This window comes from Callospermophilus lateralis, chromosome 1 (assembly GCF_048772815.1).
Source record: "Callospermophilus lateralis isolate mCalLat2 chromosome 1, mCalLat2.hap1, whole genome shotgun sequence".
In the NCBI taxonomy this organism is placed as follows: Eukaryota; Metazoa; Chordata; class Mammalia; order Rodentia; family Sciuridae; genus Callospermophilus; species Callospermophilus lateralis.
In genome coordinates, this window is record NC_135305.1 from 105227324 (window position 1) to 105244804 (window position 17481).

A 17481-nucleotide genomic window follows, 5' to 3' on the forward strand; every position below is an offset into this window, starting at 1 on the left:
ACCTCTTTACATTGTCACACTGCAGACCAGGCCTCCATCATACGAACCCTTGGGGGACACACTCAAACCTAATCTCCTCTTCTTATAAGGACATCTTTCCTATTGGATTAACCTTAAGGAGGTTATTATACCTTAATAACCTCCTTAGGTAGCCCATCTCTAGATATTGTCACATTGGAATTAGGGGTTGTGGGTTTTGGGGGATACAAGTCAGCCACAACACCTTAGAGTACAGTTTCCATGCATAGCCTCTTGTGATGATGGGTTCCAGCCCTGGCTATGTCTGGTCATTTTCTTTCCTTAGCTACTTTTCAGAATTCTTAAGCTTAAATATAAAGATGTGGTTATAGAGTAAGGATTTTTTACTTTTCTCTCTAGATAAAGATCACAGTCCGATGGTGTGCTGTCTTTCAACATGGTCATCCTAATCAAAAGATCTTGGAAACATCCTCTTGGGAGAAGTCTCAGGCAGAGTTCTTCAGCCACAGGAGGTGCAGCCTCATCCCTTTGTTTTTCCAGAATCCTCTCTGCCTTCTTCTCAGCACTCATTTCTCTAGGTTCTAGAACTGTCCTCTCCTCTACCTAAATCCAGCCTAGAGTTCTCACTGTCCAGTAACCAAGGCTGAGAACTCTAGAGAGGGAGCCAGGGACTGATTCAGCCTCCAGGAGAGAGGGGTGCCAGCAGGGCCAGGCCAGATCACAAGCAAAGAAAGGGAAGTTGTAAAGACAATTTCCAAGAGAGCAGGTGCCTGAGAAGTCCACAAACTCTACGGATTATCAGTGCTTAGGAGAATAGTGTACGTGAAAATTCCTGGAGACAAATTATAAGAGTGTTTGACCGTGAGGGAAGATGGGGGAAAGAGAGAGAATATGGTCTTCCTGATCCCATCCTGTAATTCTTCCAGAGGCATGCCGTTTCCCTTCCCACTGATGACTGAAGTCAACGTACTGTCTGAACTCCAGACTGTGTCCTCAACTGTTCACCAGACATTTCCACCTATGTGTCCTGCACACTCTTCAAGTAAGTTCATCATTATAATTTGGGGGACTCAACCTTCTTTTTATTACCCACTCATATACCAGAGCAGTATACAAAATATGCTGCCCAAGGCCACCCACCCAGTAGAGTGATTTTCTCAGAGTTGTCCTCAGACTGGTAGGATCCATCCCTTCTGCAATAGTGTCAGAAATGCTGAGGGCCCTGACCAGAATCAGATAACTCTGGTGGTTCTGCAATGACCCGAGCTCAGACCAGTTCTGGCATGCTGGCCTTTGAGAACTACCGGCTAAGAATGGGAAGACCCAGGACTCAGCCCGGACAGAGATGGGCCTGCCGGGTCCCACATCTTTTGTACTATTAGGAGCAGATCTTTGTTTAATGTTTATCCTTTCTCTTTGAGCTCTGGGGATGAGGATTCCATCCCACTCACTTTTCACATCAAAACCCGCACAGTGTCTGTCATGAGTAGAGGCTCAAATGCTTTTTGTTATAATGAAATTGTTCAAATGATTAACAGTGTCAGAGATGTCCTGATGCACAAGAAAAATGGGACCATTTCTGGCAAGTCCTTAACTTGGTTGAGCTCTGCAGCTGCTGGTAAGGAGAAGCTATCAGTTGACACATTTATATGTACCTTTGTAGGACAGCATCTCCTATTTATAGCCTTGCTATCTCCTGAATATTCCAAGTGTATTTCTTTTTTTTTCTTTTTTTGATGGTGCTGGGGATTGAACCCAGGGCCTTATGCGCACAAGGCAAGTGCTCTACCAACTGAGTTATATCCCCAGCCCCAAGTGTATTTCTTAGTACAGATTTTATTAAGATTATTTTTGAAATTTACTTAAACCACATTTTTTACTCCCTATAAAAATATTAGGTATGCTCTGCAATTTGTCCTGGCCCCTACATAAAATGGTCTTGTGTGGCAGCAGCTATGAATTGCAGGTATCCATCCCTTATTCTCCACCTTGGTAAGGTCCCTGAAAGTCTTCACCACACTGAGCTCTCAAGAAATAGCACAAGGCATGGTTGAACCCAGAAAATGGCTTAGAGGAAATAAGTTTTGGCTTCGCTGAAACAAGATATACATGGAATTTCTCAACATTTTTTTTTTTTACTTCGAAGTCATAATAATTCATCCAATGAATAAACTTACTGCCTACCAACTCCACTATGATTTATAATGTAAGACTACACCTCTCTTCCTCTTTAGTTGACTGGACTATTGATAATTACCTGGCCCAAAGGAGCCAGTTCAGAGGCTGGTGAGAGACCAATGAAATGGTCTAGATTGAAACAGTGCCCCAGTGTCTTCGATTCTTGCTTTAGAGATTCTATTTGGGAAATATGGAGAGACTGACTTAGTTTGCAGTGAAGGTGTCAGGGAAACTAATGTCATGAGATCATATCCTCTTGGAGGATGAACAAGCATTCCCTGGCCTACATTCTCAGGTGACTAGAGACCGCTTTCTATCCTCCCAGAGGAGAAAGGAAGCAACAACCCCCCCTGGAGTACAGTACTGTCCTTCTCCTGTGTTGAAATAGGCAGGCTTGCACATCACCTTGTAGGCTTGCAAGTACCTCACTGCCAAGTCTCTAAGCCTGAGAGGCTGAACACGATGTCACTAGACAGGGGGAGCAACTGGTACCTTCTGTGCTCAGGAGCTTCAAGGAGCTAGTTGCCCTCTGCTCTGCTCCCTCTAGAATAGGAAGGCTCTGCCCTGGCCCCCTGCAAAGCATCTTGTCTTCCCCATGGTTAGTGCTACCTCACCTACCTGCCCTAGTTTACAGCAGTTTCAAACTAAAGTACTTCTCAGTTAAAAACAAAGCTTGCAACACTAAGGAGTCAGGATATTCTTATTATCAATTTGGGGAAAGAAGAATATTGTTGACTGAATTCTTCTCATTTTATTCACATTTTTGATACCTGAAAGGCATAACCCTGGTAGGGATTTCTGCTGCTTTAGAAAACTAGAGGAAAATACAAACTTTCACATGGCATTTAATGCATTGATGTAAAATCTGTTAGCTTTGAAAGGCTTTGGGAAAATCACTTAGCTTCTCTACCTCATTTTTTATTTCCTCTGTAAGTTGGTATCTTAATGATTTTGTATTGCTATAACAAAATACCTGAGTCTGGGTATTTCTAAAGAAAAGAAGTTTATAATTTAAAATAGCATGTAATATTTGTAGTGTATTATGAAATATGCTCTTTCATAATTTATAATTTAAATGCTATTTATAATTTTATTATAAAATAGAATACTATGTAAAGCTGAAAATAAAGTGAAAAAGTATTACATGTACAATAATGATAAATAAGAAATGTCCAATTTGTATTTTCTTAGTTATTGCAAAACACTTTGTCTTGATACTGCGTTAGTATTAAAATATACCTTCTTATAAATTCTATTGAGTCTTACCACATTGATTCTCAATCTCTGTGGTATATATTGGCCACATTTTAGTTGGAAGAATTTAAAATGAAAATTCAGATTCATTATTTATAGGAAGGTCCTGCCCTGGCCCCCCACTATGTTTGGGGTATGTTTGGGGTAGGACCTGAGACCTGAAATTTTTCAAATGTTTCATGGACTGCTCATTGAGCATCAATGGACAGAAACTGCTTTCTCCGATGACTGTAGTTCAAAAGTGTCAACCAAAAGTCCATTTGTTGGCCGTTTATTCCTCAGATTTACAGGTTAATGGTATTTAGAGGTGAGGTCTTTGGGAGGTAATTAGAGTTAGAGGAGGTCATGGGAATGGGTCCCCATGATGGCATTAGTGGCTTTATAAGACAAAGAAGAGAGACTCAAGCCGGCATGCTTCCTCTGTCTCACGATGTGATACCTTGTGCCGTGTTACCATGCAGCAGCAAGACCCTTACTAGATACTGGCACCAAGCTCTTGGACTTCCAAGCCTCTAGAACTATGAGCTAAATAAGCTTCTATTCTTTATAAATAAATAGACTGAGGATTTTATTATAGCAGTAGAAAACCATCAAGACACCAATTTATAGAGGAAAAAAATATGAGGTTCCAAGAAGCTAAGGGGTTTTTCCTACAGTCTCTCAAAGCCCACAGGAAACCATGATTTCAAATGAGTTCCTTCCACTCTGAGCTCAGGATCTTTGTGCAGCATAAAGATGCCTTATATAATGTAATACTAGCTCACTTCTCATAGATGATAAAGACTTACAGTCATAGATTTCCCATTGTCCTACTCCTACTCCTGCATGTTTTAAACCCTGTACAGAATTCTTACTTGTTTTGTTTTAAGCAATTATCTCTTAATGAATATTTGGAGATTAGATAAAAGATCTTTTCTACTTATGATGTTATTTTCCATGACTGATGCCCTTCATTCCTTTGTGTGAATGCAGATTTAATTTTACCATTTTTCTGCTGATGACAATTGCTTTGGAAGCTTTTTAAAATCAGAAAAAGTACTTATTTGCTTTCGTTTCTGAAAACTATTTTCATTAGACATGGAATTCTATGGAGCTTTTTTTTTTTTTTAACTCTAAGGATATATTTCAGTGTTCCTGGCTTGCATATATCCAATAAGTCTGTTGTTGTTTCATGTTTCTTGTCCCTGTTTTTAGTTGTTTCAGTGGGAGGGTAAATCTGGTGTTCTTGATTTAAGTTTCCCTCTTACTACTTCTTGGCCATAGGTTGACATTTTTTTCTCGATTCTAAGGACCTGTGGCCTCTGTTTGTGTCTTCTCTTAGGTTCCCAGGAACTACTGATCACTTGTAGATAGGAAAGGTACCATGAGCTCACCTGTCTGTGTATCTTTGTTGCTGTGTTTGTGCTGCATGCAAAGCTTCTTCCTGACACTTTCAGCCTTCTCTGGCATACTTCCCCATGGGTACATTCACTCGATCACACCAGTAGCTCCAATGGTGGAGTTTCATATGTGGTAAAGGACTTAGTCTCTATTATATCCTGCTCTTTAGTCACAATGCTCACATCTGGACAGAAAGCTTAAGATCCCTAATTCTCCTTATCCTTATGAGATGGATAATTCATATCATCATTATGTGAAGCTTAGGGAAGGCAATGGGCACCAAAGCATTTAAAAATCAAAACAATTCATTAAAACATGAGGTATTATTTGGCAACTTGCATTTTATATGATTGTGTCTAACAACCTCAGGTTGTACTTTAGAATATACAGATACAGCTCTCAGTTAAAATTAGGAGGAGCTGGAGATGTCTAGAATTTTTGCCCATGAACCACCACCACCTTGGCCAAGGTTTGGCAAATCCTATCCCTTAGGCAATCATGCCTCTCAACACCCCTTAAGCATCTCATTCACCACCTGATGCAATAAACCATTCCCAAATGCTCTTCATCTCAGACTTTGGTTAGGGAAGTAAGATGACCCTAACTATAAATCTGGACAAACTCTGATGCCTTTGGGAGAATATAGTCCCTGAATGAGTACTTTTGATCTGCACAATGTTGAAAATGCCCATCCAGGCAGAGCTGTGTTCTCTATAAACAGTCGGTTCATTGGCTCCCTTGCCCTCTATCCATTGATCTGCCTGATTTCTGAAGACATCTGGCCCCAGCCACTTAAGCAGAGACTTCTTTGCTGAGAGAAAAGGAAAGGAAAGACGTCTGTTGGCATTTTTCTCCAAGGGTGGTGGTTTCCATGTTGTCTCTTTAACAGTTTGGAGTTTGATGACTTCTCTTATGCAGTAGGTATAGTAATAAAGCACTTTCTCTGGAGTTTCTCATCTTTCTAAGCCTACTCGTTCTTTACCCTCCCATTCTGCTATGCTAGATTAACTCCCAGCCCCTGTGCTCCTACTGCTCCTTAAAGCTTCTCTTCTTGTTTTTGTTTCATGAGTATTTTGCTTACTTGATCTTCCATGAGCAGAGAGCAATGAATGAACGTCTCATAGTTCTGATGTGTTTGGGTTTATCCTCATAATAGCTTCTGTGGTAGTAGCCATTATGGATTATGTGGGGAGTCCCCCCAAAGCTCCTGTATTAATATGGAGGCAAAATCATTACATTATGAGAGCTGTGACCTAATCAGTCCATATTAGTTGGAATGGACTGACAGGGTGGTCACTGTGGGCAGGTGGGTCATGGATAGAGCAGGTGAGTCAAGGTGGGCATGATCTGAAAGACTGCAACTGCCCCTTGGCTCCTTCTCTCTCCTCTCTCTCTGCTTCCTGGATGAGGAGAGAGCTTTCTGCCATGATGTGTAGCTTCACCTTTGGTCCAGAGCAATGGAGTTTGCCATACATGGCCTAAAACCTTTAAAACCATGAACCCCACGTAAACTTTTCCTCCTCTAAGTTGTTCTTGTTGGATATTTTGGTCATGGCACTACAAAGCTGGAAAACACATTTGTTTATGAATTTTGATGCTGTTATTTGGTACATTCATATTTATCACAGTCCTTATTGTATACTGCTCACTTAAGATTGAAAAGTGCCCTTCTTTGTCACGTTTTTTTCTTTGCAATATTTCTGTGCGTCTGAAAAACTCTCATCATAGAAATAATTATCAACCAGATTCCATAACTTTTGAAATTAGTTGAAAGGGTTTTAGGTATTCATTGTTCTATTCTTTTGACTTTTCTGAAGACCTAAAAATTTTAAAATTGGAAAGGATTTGGGAGGATAGTAATGTGAAAGTACTCAGAGTTCATGTTCAACATGTGTTAACCCTTCTGGTTTGGGAGATGTGGTAGAAGTAAACAATTTCAGTCACAAAAGGCTTGAATTCAAATTCCATCTCTTACCACCTTAGGCAAATCACTAACCTCTTAAAACTAGTTCTTTACCTGTAAAATGATAGATGTGTTGGGGAATTGTTATGAAGATAAGATGTATTGATGTACATGAAGTGACTTAGAGTATGTTTTAATTTAAAAATTCACTATTTTTGCCAAATACTGGTCAGTTAGCAAACATAACTTGGCACTTACTATGTGCCAGATACTATTCTAAACACTTTTCAAATATTAGCTCAAGTAATTCTCATAACAATCACTGCATAGTGCTCTGGTGATCTCCATTTTACTCATGATAAAATACACGCAAGAGATAATTACTTTACCCAAAGTGACAGAGCTGATAATTGTGAGAGACTGGCTCCAAATCCAAGCAGTTTGGCTCAAGAATCCTTGCTTTGATCTGCTATATCTCAACATAAATATTAGAGAAGAAACATCCTGTTATTGGATAGGGAAGTCTGCTATGTTGTATTATTGATTCACTGGGATCATTTTAATATAATTTAAATGTATATTTTAGATTTTTCGGAATATTGCATCAATAACCCAGCTTCTCTGCCAATTTTGGCAAGTAAATTTAAAAAATTAAATAAATACACCTAGTTCCAAACAAAGCAAACCCAATACAACAGCATGAAACAAACAACATGAAAAAAAAAAAAAAAAAGCCTTCCTGGTGGATGAAAATCCAGATGTAGGTCAGTTAAAATTCTCTTCCCCAAATTGACGTAAGACACACAGTTTCCAGTGGGCAGGTGAAAGCCACTGACTACTGAGGCATACCTTTACAGATTCATCTGTCAACATGGTAGAGTAGGTCTCTGCAAGGCAGGAGAAGATGAAGAGGGTGGGCAATGGTTTGGTCAGCTTCTTATTGCTGTGACCAAAAGACCCAACAGGAACAATTTTAGAAGATGAAAAGTTTTATCGGGGGCTTCACAGTTTCAGAGGTCTCAGTCCATAGGCAGCTGGCTCTGTTCCTCAGGGCTCAAGATAACATTAAGGTAGAAGAGTGTGATGGATGGTAGTGGCTCAAGAGATCACACTGAGAAGCAGAAAGAGACTAAGCTTGGGTCATGAAATACATTCCCCAAAGGCATGTTCCCAAGGACCCACCTCCTCTAGCCACACCCTCCCTGTCTGTTGTTATCACCAAGTTAACCCCTATCAGGGGATTGATTCACAAATTACGTTAAACCTTTATAACCCGACATTTCACCTCTACACCCTCTCGCATTGTTTCACATGTGAGTTTTGGGGAAACACCACATATCTAAACCATAACAGGCAATCAGGAGACTCAGGCTAAAGGATCTTCCCTGTGAATTAGCTCCTCTGGGGCCCAGGTAAATCCAGTAGTCATGTGGGCAGAAGGCACCACCGTCATGTCTGTGTTCCCTAAAGGAGAAGTGAAGAGAGATATACAATTAGAAGTTTTGGTATCTGCATGCTGATAAACTATGATACATATTGCTATGGTTTGAATGTGTCCCCCAGATTTCAAAAGCGTTGAAAACTTAATCTCAAGTACGTATGTTATTAAAATTCAAGCCCTTTGCAAGGTAATTAGGTTTAGATGAAGTCACAATGGTGGGGCCTCCATCATGGTACTAATGACCTTATAAGAAGAAGAAAGGAAAACCGAGCTCTCATGCTACTCTTCCTTGCTGTTGTGATGCCTTCTGCCATGTTATGATACAGTAAGAAGGGTAGTGATTAGATACTGGCACCATGCTCTTGGTCTCCCCAGCCTCCAGAGCCATCAGATAAATAAACCTCTATTCTTTATAAGTTATCTAGTCTCAGATATTTTATTATAGATATAGAAAACAGACTTAGACACATTTCCACCCAAGGACTATGACGGAAGAAGGATTGCCTTGAATATCATAATAGGTAAAGTTCTTTTGGGGTTGTAGAAGACAAGTCATCTGGGGATTCTTATCATACCATGTTCAGCTAGAGGAGAAGAACTGGCTGTTTACGGGTACACTTAGTTTTAAAGGGTGACAGACTGTTTGACCAACAAACACCAAAAAGGGCTTTTGAGCCTATGGTAAGTTAGTATGAGATCATGCAACTGTTAAAATATAATAGGACAGCTAAGATAGTGCCTTCACTGACAGGCACACAAATGACCAGTGTCACATACTGCCTTTATTTGCAGACAGGCTTGTCCTTCAGCCTGTTCAGGCTGTTGTCTGATGTTAGCACTGGGATCAGCTTTAGAAAAAGCTGAACAGGGGAGAAGATTCATTGGTTATAACTATTGAAAGGAAGACAAAAAGATTCAGAGTCTGTAATTTTCCCACCCACATTAAGTTATTTGGATAAAACTCTGCTGTCATAACCAGACTGAATTCACTAAAAATAAAGTATGTCTGAGACTACTTCCTCAGGTTTGGCCACTGGCTCCCTATGAGAAAGAGCAGAGAAGTTTGGGGGGGTCTTTACTAGATACAGCCCCATTTCAGAAAGTGTTAGCTTTTGTTGAAATTTATTGCAGGAGATTTATCGACTCGTGAGATAAATATTGACCAAGTCAAAGTCAAGGTTATTACTTATCTTCAGGAATAATAAATCTTGGTGTTCTTAGTGACACAAAGTCAATATGTACTTTGCTGCATAAATTCCAAATGAAGAGTTTCATTGAAACATCTGTAAATCTCTCCATCATGACCAAGAGCATATAGCTTTTTAAAATTTACTATTTAAGAAAGAAGAATACCCAGGCCTGGTGGAAACATCTACTGTTCACCTCTATGAATCGAACTAGGTAGTCCCATTTCCACTGTGAAGACTCTCTGATTCATTCACCGGAAATATAGTCCACTGATTGTGAGTTGATCCCTAATTGTCATTGATACTGAGTCAGAAGAATCAAAATTCTTCTCATTCTAAGTAAGAGGCAAAATAAGCTCACGGATTACTGACGGCTGGCACGTTTCAGGGTTAAAAAGCATTTACTTTTCATCTACGTAAAGGATGGATTCTAGCCAAATTGAAGGGAAAAAAACAAGGAAAAGGAAATGAAAGGAAAACAAAATCTCGGCACGTAGCAAGGTTTCTGCTTCTAGTATTTGTCCACCTTTTCGGTTTGAACCCCTCTGCAAGCATTCATTAGTCACTACAGTAACTAGGGTACAAACTTGATCTGTTAAAATTAGCTAGGGATGCAGAAAAATGGGAAACCACTGAATCCGAGCTCAAGGAGTGATTCTCCAGGGAGCCTTGGGAGTGGGCAGGCTGCAAGGATCTGTTTTATCAGGGCTCACAATGGCAGTCTCCTGCCTGAAGATGAGTCCCACAATTTTTTTTTTTTGTTTCCAGGAATGAAGGTGGCTTGCATCTGAACAGCTGTGTTCCATTGCATTGTGCCGGGCCTCCACTATAGAATCTTAGACTTGGAATGGGAGTCCTATTTCCTGGTGCTGCTCTGTTACCTCTCACCTGAAGTACTAAGCTGCTATCTAAGTGGCCTCTTATTGTTCATTCTCTATTTTTAATTTTTTTACTTAATTAATTTATTTAATGCTGTGCTGGGGATTGAACTCAGGGCTTTGAGCCTGCTAAGCAATTAATCTTATACTGAATTATACCCCCAACCCTTCTGGTTCATTCTCAACATGGCAGCCACAGCACCTAGCACAGTTTAAGCCTGATCACACCATTCTTCTGTTTAACCTCCTCTGATGACTTCCCATCTGCATTCGTTTCTTAGGATCTACCACAAAAAAAAAAAAAAAATACAATCTGCCCTTCATATCCGCAGGTTCCACAGCCATAGATTCCACCCCGTGGATGAAAAAAAATATTTGGAAACAAATTTCAAGAAACTTTCAAAAAGCAAAACTTGAATTTTCCCTGTGCCAAGCACCATGATGAATCCACCAGAATAAAGGGATGTGTATATATACTTTGACGTAGCCTCCCACCATGAAAGAGAGAAAATGTTACACTGTTGAATCATACTATGTAGTTAGACCTACTGTGGTTGCATCTGTATGACTTTGTACAGACTTTTTTTTTTTTTTGGTCATTATTTCCTAAATAACACAGTATAAGAACTATTTACATTGTATTAAATATCATATGTAATCTAGAGATGATTTAAAGTATGGAGAAGGATGTGGGTAGGTTATATGTAAATACTGCTCCATTTTATGTAAGAAATTGAGCATCCTCAGATCTTGGAATCCACAAACTGGGCAGCTTAAAACAATAGAAATTTATTCTTTCTCAGCGTCAGACTGAAAGTCTAAAACCAAGGAATCAGCAAAGCTAGGCTCCACCCACAGGCTTTTGGGGAGAATCCTTCCCCGTGTCTTCCAGCATCTGGTGGTTGCTGCCTGCCGTCTGGGGCGTGTAAACGCATCTCTCCAGTTCTGCTTCTTTTGTCACATGGAGTTCTTTCCCACGTGTCTCTCATGTGTCCTCTCATAAGAACACCCCCGTCATTGGACTTAGGACCCGTTCTATCCAGGATGACCTCATCTTAATTGCTAGGCAAAGACCCTATCTCCAAGTAAGGTCACATTCACAGGTGCCAGAGGATAGGATTGAGCCCTGTCTTTGGAGGGGGGGTCACAGTCCCACCCACCACATCATCTTCCTCAGAATGAAACTGGACCTGTGTGCCTTTGCCTCTGGGGTCCCTATCCACTGGCTTCTCCCTCCCTCCCAGTGTTGTCTCTGCTGCTGTCCCCATAGCACACCATTCCAGCCATTCTTTCTGATTCCTGAGCAGACCACTCTCTCTCCTCCAAGCCTCTTTCTTGCTTTTTTCCCCCTTCTGCCTGGAATCTATCCTCAAAAGGCTATCTTTTCTTCCTTCAGGGCTCTGCTCAGAGAGCCTTCCTTGGACACATGGGGAATACATCTCCACTTCCTCTTTGTCGTACCCCTCTGGATCTTTACCCCCATCTCAGATAGCTTTTTTCAACTCATTTCTTATTTATTATTTCTCTTCTTTACAAGAATGTGATTTTCTGAACAGCAGGCACCTTGCCTATCTTGGTCCTTCTTTATGAACCATTGCCAGGCAGAGCAGACCCCTACCTAATATTTTTCTTGAAGGAAAGAATGCTGCTTCTTCTATCACAGCCCTGAGGAAGGGACATTTTCAAACTTCATGGTAGCCTCTTTATCAGGAAACTTGACTCTTCCTCCTCCTCCTCCTCCTCATCATCATCCCTCCTCCTCATCATCATCCCTCCTCCTCCTCCTTGTCCACCTCCTTTTCCTCCTCCTCTTTCTTCTTTTTGTACTGGGAATTGAATCCAGGGGGCGCTTTACCACTGAGCTATATCCCCAGCCCTTTTATTTTTTCTTTTGAGACAGGGTCTTGCTAAATTGCTGAAGGTCTTGCTAAATTGCTGACATTGGCCTTAAACTCTTGATGCTCCTTCTTTGGCCTCCCAAGTGGTTGGATTACAGGAGTGCACCACCATGCCTGGCATTAACTAATTCTTGTTGACACTTTCTGTGACACACTTTTGCTTTGTGCCCACCATTTGGAATAAATTTAATCCTGCTGAAAAAGTTATGAATTGCAGGTTTCAAGGAAATTCAGGCAATTCTTACACATCTGTATTTAGCATTAAATACTCTATTGTAGTGAAAATATGTTTCGACTTTTTATTTGCCTTTCACTATTCAAAAGCTTTTTAGAGTTTATTTCGCTTTTTAGGGTTTGTTACACTTCTAAGAGCATAGTGCCTTTCTAAGGTTTTTATTTTTCTACTCAAATCACAAAACAACCCGGGATCTAGAAAAACTCATATTCAAAGAAAAGACTCTCCTGAGCCTCATTTCTTAGGACACCTCATATTTACTCAATGGAGCTGGCTTTGCAGAGCTGCCTGGGTTTGAGTATGTGCCTATCACATGCTGGTTCATCACTTTAGGCTAATGGAGATGAATCATTGTCCTCAGTATAGACAGTACTACTATAAAGGCCCAGTTTTGTCACCCCATGTCCCCCCCCTTCTACCCAATAATGGAGCTCCTATACTCCAGGGGTAATCTGGCCAACATTGGGTTCTTAAAACTGTGCTTTTCTTTTTCTTTTATTTTGTTCTAATTAGTTATACATGACAGTAGAATGCATTTTGACACATTATACATAATGGAGGATAACTTCCCATTCTTCTGGTTGTACATGGTGTAGAGTTATGCAGGTCATGTAATCATACATGCATATGGGGTAAATATGTCTGATTCATTCTACTATCTTTCCTAGCCCCTCCCCTCCCTTTACTCCTTTCCATCTAATCCAACATGTATCTATTCTTCCCTAATTATCGCCCACCCACCCCCACCCCCCACCTTATTGTGAATTAGCATCCACATATCAGAGAAAACATTCAACCTTTGGTTCTTTGAGATTGGCTTATTTTGCTTGGTATGATATTCTCCAGCTCCATCCATTTACCGGCAAATGCCACAATTTCATTCTTCTTTATGGCTGAGTAATGTTCCATTGTGTATATACACCACATTTTCTTTATCCATTCATCTGTTGAATGGCACCTAAGTTGATTCCACAATTTAGCTATTGTGACTTGAGCTGCTATAAACATTGATGTGGCTATATCACTGTAGTATGCTGATTTTTATGTCCTTTGGGTATAAAATGAGGAGTGGAATAACTGGGTCAAATGGTGGTTCCATTCCAAGTTTTCTGAGTAATCTTCATACTGCTTTCCATAGTAATTGCACCAGTTTGCAATCCCACCAAAATGTTTGAATGTACCTTTTCCCCCACATCATCACCAACATTTATTGTAGTCTTGATAATTGTCATTCTTACTGGAGTCAGATGGAATCTCAGTGTAGTTTTGATTTTCATTTCTTTAATTGCTAGAAATGTTGAACATTTTTCATATATTTGTTGATCAATTGTGCTTCTTCTTCTATGAAGTGTTTGTTCAGTTCCTTAGCCCATTTATTGATTGGGTTACTTGGGTCTTTTTTTTTTTTTTGGTGTTAATTTTTTTGAGTTCTTTATATATCCTGGAGGTTAATACTCTTTCTGAGGTGACAAGTGTGCTTTTCAATCTCTTTGGTCACTATGAGTTTTCTCCTATGAGACCATTATTGAAACTCAATAGCCATTGTGGTGGGGTTGGAATGTAGGGCCATTAGGAGATTGGTAGGCCATGAAGGGGGATTAATGCCTTTCTCACAGGTGAAAGTTGATTCTTGCAAGAATGGATTATTGTAAAGCAAGGCCACCCCTCTTGTTTTTAGTATCCTTCATTTACCTTCTTGCCATTCCAACTTCACCAGGCATGAAGAGGCACACATCCCTCAGTAGATATGGTTGCCTGATCTTGGAGTTCACAGCCTCCAGAACTGTGATCTTAAATAAACTTTTTTCTTCAATAAGTAACCCAGTGTCAGGTATTCTGTTATAGCAATAGAAAATGGAATAAGACAAGGGGTCAGCAAATCTTTTACATATGTTAGTAAATAGCCCTTCCAATTCATATAAATTCACCTACCAATAGGAAAGCAGTCATACATGAAAATGGGCAAAGCCGTGTTTCAATAAAAATTTATTTATGGGCCCCAAAACTTGAATTAGGTATAATTTTCATGTGTCCTACAATATTCTTCATTTGATTTTTTCAACATATATTTAAACATATAACAGCCACTTTAGCTCACAGACCATAGGAAAACAGGTGATAGTTAGGTTTAGCCTATGACCCTGCTCTACTGGGGGGAAAGGGCACAACTGCTCATGGTGACTCAGAGAATTAGTGAGTACATGTTTTAACTCATAGCCCAAGGCATGAACAGTAATGGTATTCATTGATCCCTATCACAGAAGAAAACTGGTGCTTTCTGTGACATAAAGCAGGAGACTGAGGCCCAGCCTAATTTTCATATGTATAAGTTTAGACTGGCTGCTCTTAACACCTGTTCCTCACCTAAAGCTCAGAGCAGTTTTCTGTCAACTGCCGATCGACACTGATGAGCTTGATATCCTTTTCGTGCTTTCCCTCAGGAAGCTGGTTGACCAGGAACTGGGATGGTTTGGAGTCAGAAAGTCCCACTCTCAGGAAGGCTCTGAGGAAGGGAACGACATAGAAGACAAGCACTATGAGATGTGGAGACACGAACAGGTTGTTTTCCTATGCATGCCCAGGAGAAAAAATGATACAGGGATTACTGCTTCCTTAAAAGTATGTTTTACAGAGTTAAAGACAACAGATTTTAAGCGTCAGAACCAAACTACACAAGTTCTGATCTCATCTCAACTTTTACCAGAAGGATATGACTATTGGGGGGGGGGCACATAAGCTCATTCCTGATAGCTTCCTTTATACAATGAAGATGATAATCATAACAGTATGATTAAGATTTCCAAAGCTATGATGTGCATATCTCTTGGTTCTGTACATGGTATGGAACATTTAACAACATTAGCTAATTTCTTAAATTAACTTTTTATTTTGGAATAATTTTATGTATAGAAAAATTGTAAAGGTAATACAGGGAGTTGCCATAAACCCTTCAGCTGGTTTCCTTTCATTGATAACACCTTACATAACCCTACGACGTTTGTCACAACTAGGAAATTAAAATCCAGACTTTATTTGTATTTCTCCAATTTTCTACTCATCCTTTTTTTTTTCTTTTCCAGGATTTTATCCAGGATCACTGAATACATTTCGTCTTCATATCGCCTTATTTTTTTCAATCTATGGCAGTTTCTTGGCTTGCTTTAATTTCACCATCACCTTCATGAAGCATACTGGTCAGATATCTTATATGTTTTCCGTCAATATGAGTTTGGCTCATGCTTTTAGTTTTATTTTTTCCCCTCTGTACTGGGATTCAACTCAGGGGAACTCTACTATTGATCTACATCCACAGTCCTTTTTTATTTTATTTTGACACAGGGCCTGGCTGCGTTGTCCAGGATGCCCTTGGACTTGTGATCCTCCTGCCTCAGCCCCCGGAATCACTGGGATGACAGGTCTGTGTCACCACACCCAGTTGGCTAATGCTTTTTCACGATTATGCTGGGGTAACGTTTGGGGGAATGAATACCACAGAGGTGAAATGCCCTCCTCATGGCATAATGTCAGAAGTCCATGATCGCAGCATGACTCATTGCTAGTGAAGTTAACCTTGATCCCTTGGTTATGGTGGTGTCGGCCAGATTTCTCCACTGTCAAGTTGCTTGTTTTTTCTTTACCAATTCTATAGAAAATGAGTCCTTGGGTCTCTCCCACATTCCAGAGGAGAAGAAATAATCTTCACCACCTGGAGGGGAGAGAACTTTGAAGATATTCCCCTATATTATTTATAGTAAGGAAGATTTGTCCCTTCTTACTATTTATTTATTCAATTTTTTTGTTTGTATCCATCTAGACTTATGAACTGCTACAGCTTTGGCCACTGGTTGCTCTTTCAGGATGGCTCCTATATTCTCTTATATTCTTTTTTTTTTTTCCTGAACCTTGCCTAGTGCATGCGAGACAAGCACTGTACCACTGAGCTACATCCTTAGCCCTTCCTATTTCTCTTAAATTACTCATTTTGAAATATTTTTAAAGGAGCCCTTACTTTTGGTGTCATGAATTACTCCAGGCTGATCTGGAATACAGTTATTAATAAATCATATAACTGTAGGAGGATACATGATTTAGGGGCCTTTTTTCATTTGCTCTGGCTGGAGTCCACTTTCCCTTAGATGCCCATCAGCACACAGTTTCCTGCAGGCTACGAGAGAAGGGATTAACACACAGAACTTCTCTCCCAGCTGGTCCTCACTTGAAGGGGCTGTATCAAAGCTGAAAAGAAGTTTCTCTTTTCCTGTGTTGATAACCAGAGGCTCCTGGTTACCATATTCCTACCTCTTGGGAGAACTTATCTAAAGAAGAAGTCAATACAATGGGAGGCAAAGCTGACCCAGAGATCTGCCTGTAAGATTTGACTTTCTGTCCAGTTCTACTTGATGATCTGAAGTCTCTAGTAAAGCCAAGAGGTTCCCTTTGCTTTTTAAGCTCACCAAGTGTATGACTTGTTTGAGGTACCCAGGATAAGAAAACCACCCCTCTGCGAACTTCTCCCTTTGCAGAATTAACCCTCCGGTGGACACCACGTCACAGTGCCCACACTTGCTCACACATGGACACAATCATTTTGCTTATAGACCGAAAAAAGCTTTAAATGGACTTCAGGAAGCTGCATTTTGAAACCTTGTAATCACCCCTGTCTTTCACTTTATGTAAATATACATTTACGAGATCAGATTTGTTTCAAATAATGCAATTTTTCAGTATATCCTTTTAATAATTTTAATAATAACACTACCTAATGCTCATAAAGACATGATGGAACCCATCCATTCACATATTATAGGAAACAGAGTTAAAGGTTATACAAATCAATCTCCATAAGATTATGGATATTTTGATCCAGTCATCTCACTTGGGGATATAATCTGAAGAACTAATCCAAAACAGATAGAATCATAAGTACAAAAGTTATCATTATGATCCAATAATTTAATAAAGCTGGAGAGAGTTGAAATGTTCCACAATAGGGACTTGTTGGAAAAAAATAATGAAATCTGAACTCTGAAATGTTATGTGATTTTTAGATATTGCAAATATGAGGATACTCAAGCAAGATACAAAGATGTTCCTTATGGAGACTGCATGGGTTGGCATAGATTGTCATACCTCAGAAGAAGAGGAAGA

The 17481-nt window shown here is 39.9% G+C and overlaps 1 long non-coding RNA gene across 2 annotated transcripts; it reads left to right on the forward strand.

Annotated features, from left to right (window-relative positions):
• Nucleotides 1–422: 422 nt before the first annotated feature.
• On the forward strand, nt 423–15724 carry LOC143637813 (uncharacterized). 2 transcript variants are annotated; one of them, XR_013154490.1, is made up of 3 exons: nt 423–491; nt 906–1021; nt 15673–15724. It is a non-coding gene; the product is annotated as an uncharacterized LOC143637813 (long non-coding RNA). The 2 variants fall into 2 exon arrangements; XR_013154489.1 differs by lacking the exon at nt 15673–15724 and adding an exon at nt 14775–14859.
• The last annotated feature ends 1757 nt before the right edge of the window (nt 15725–17481 follow it).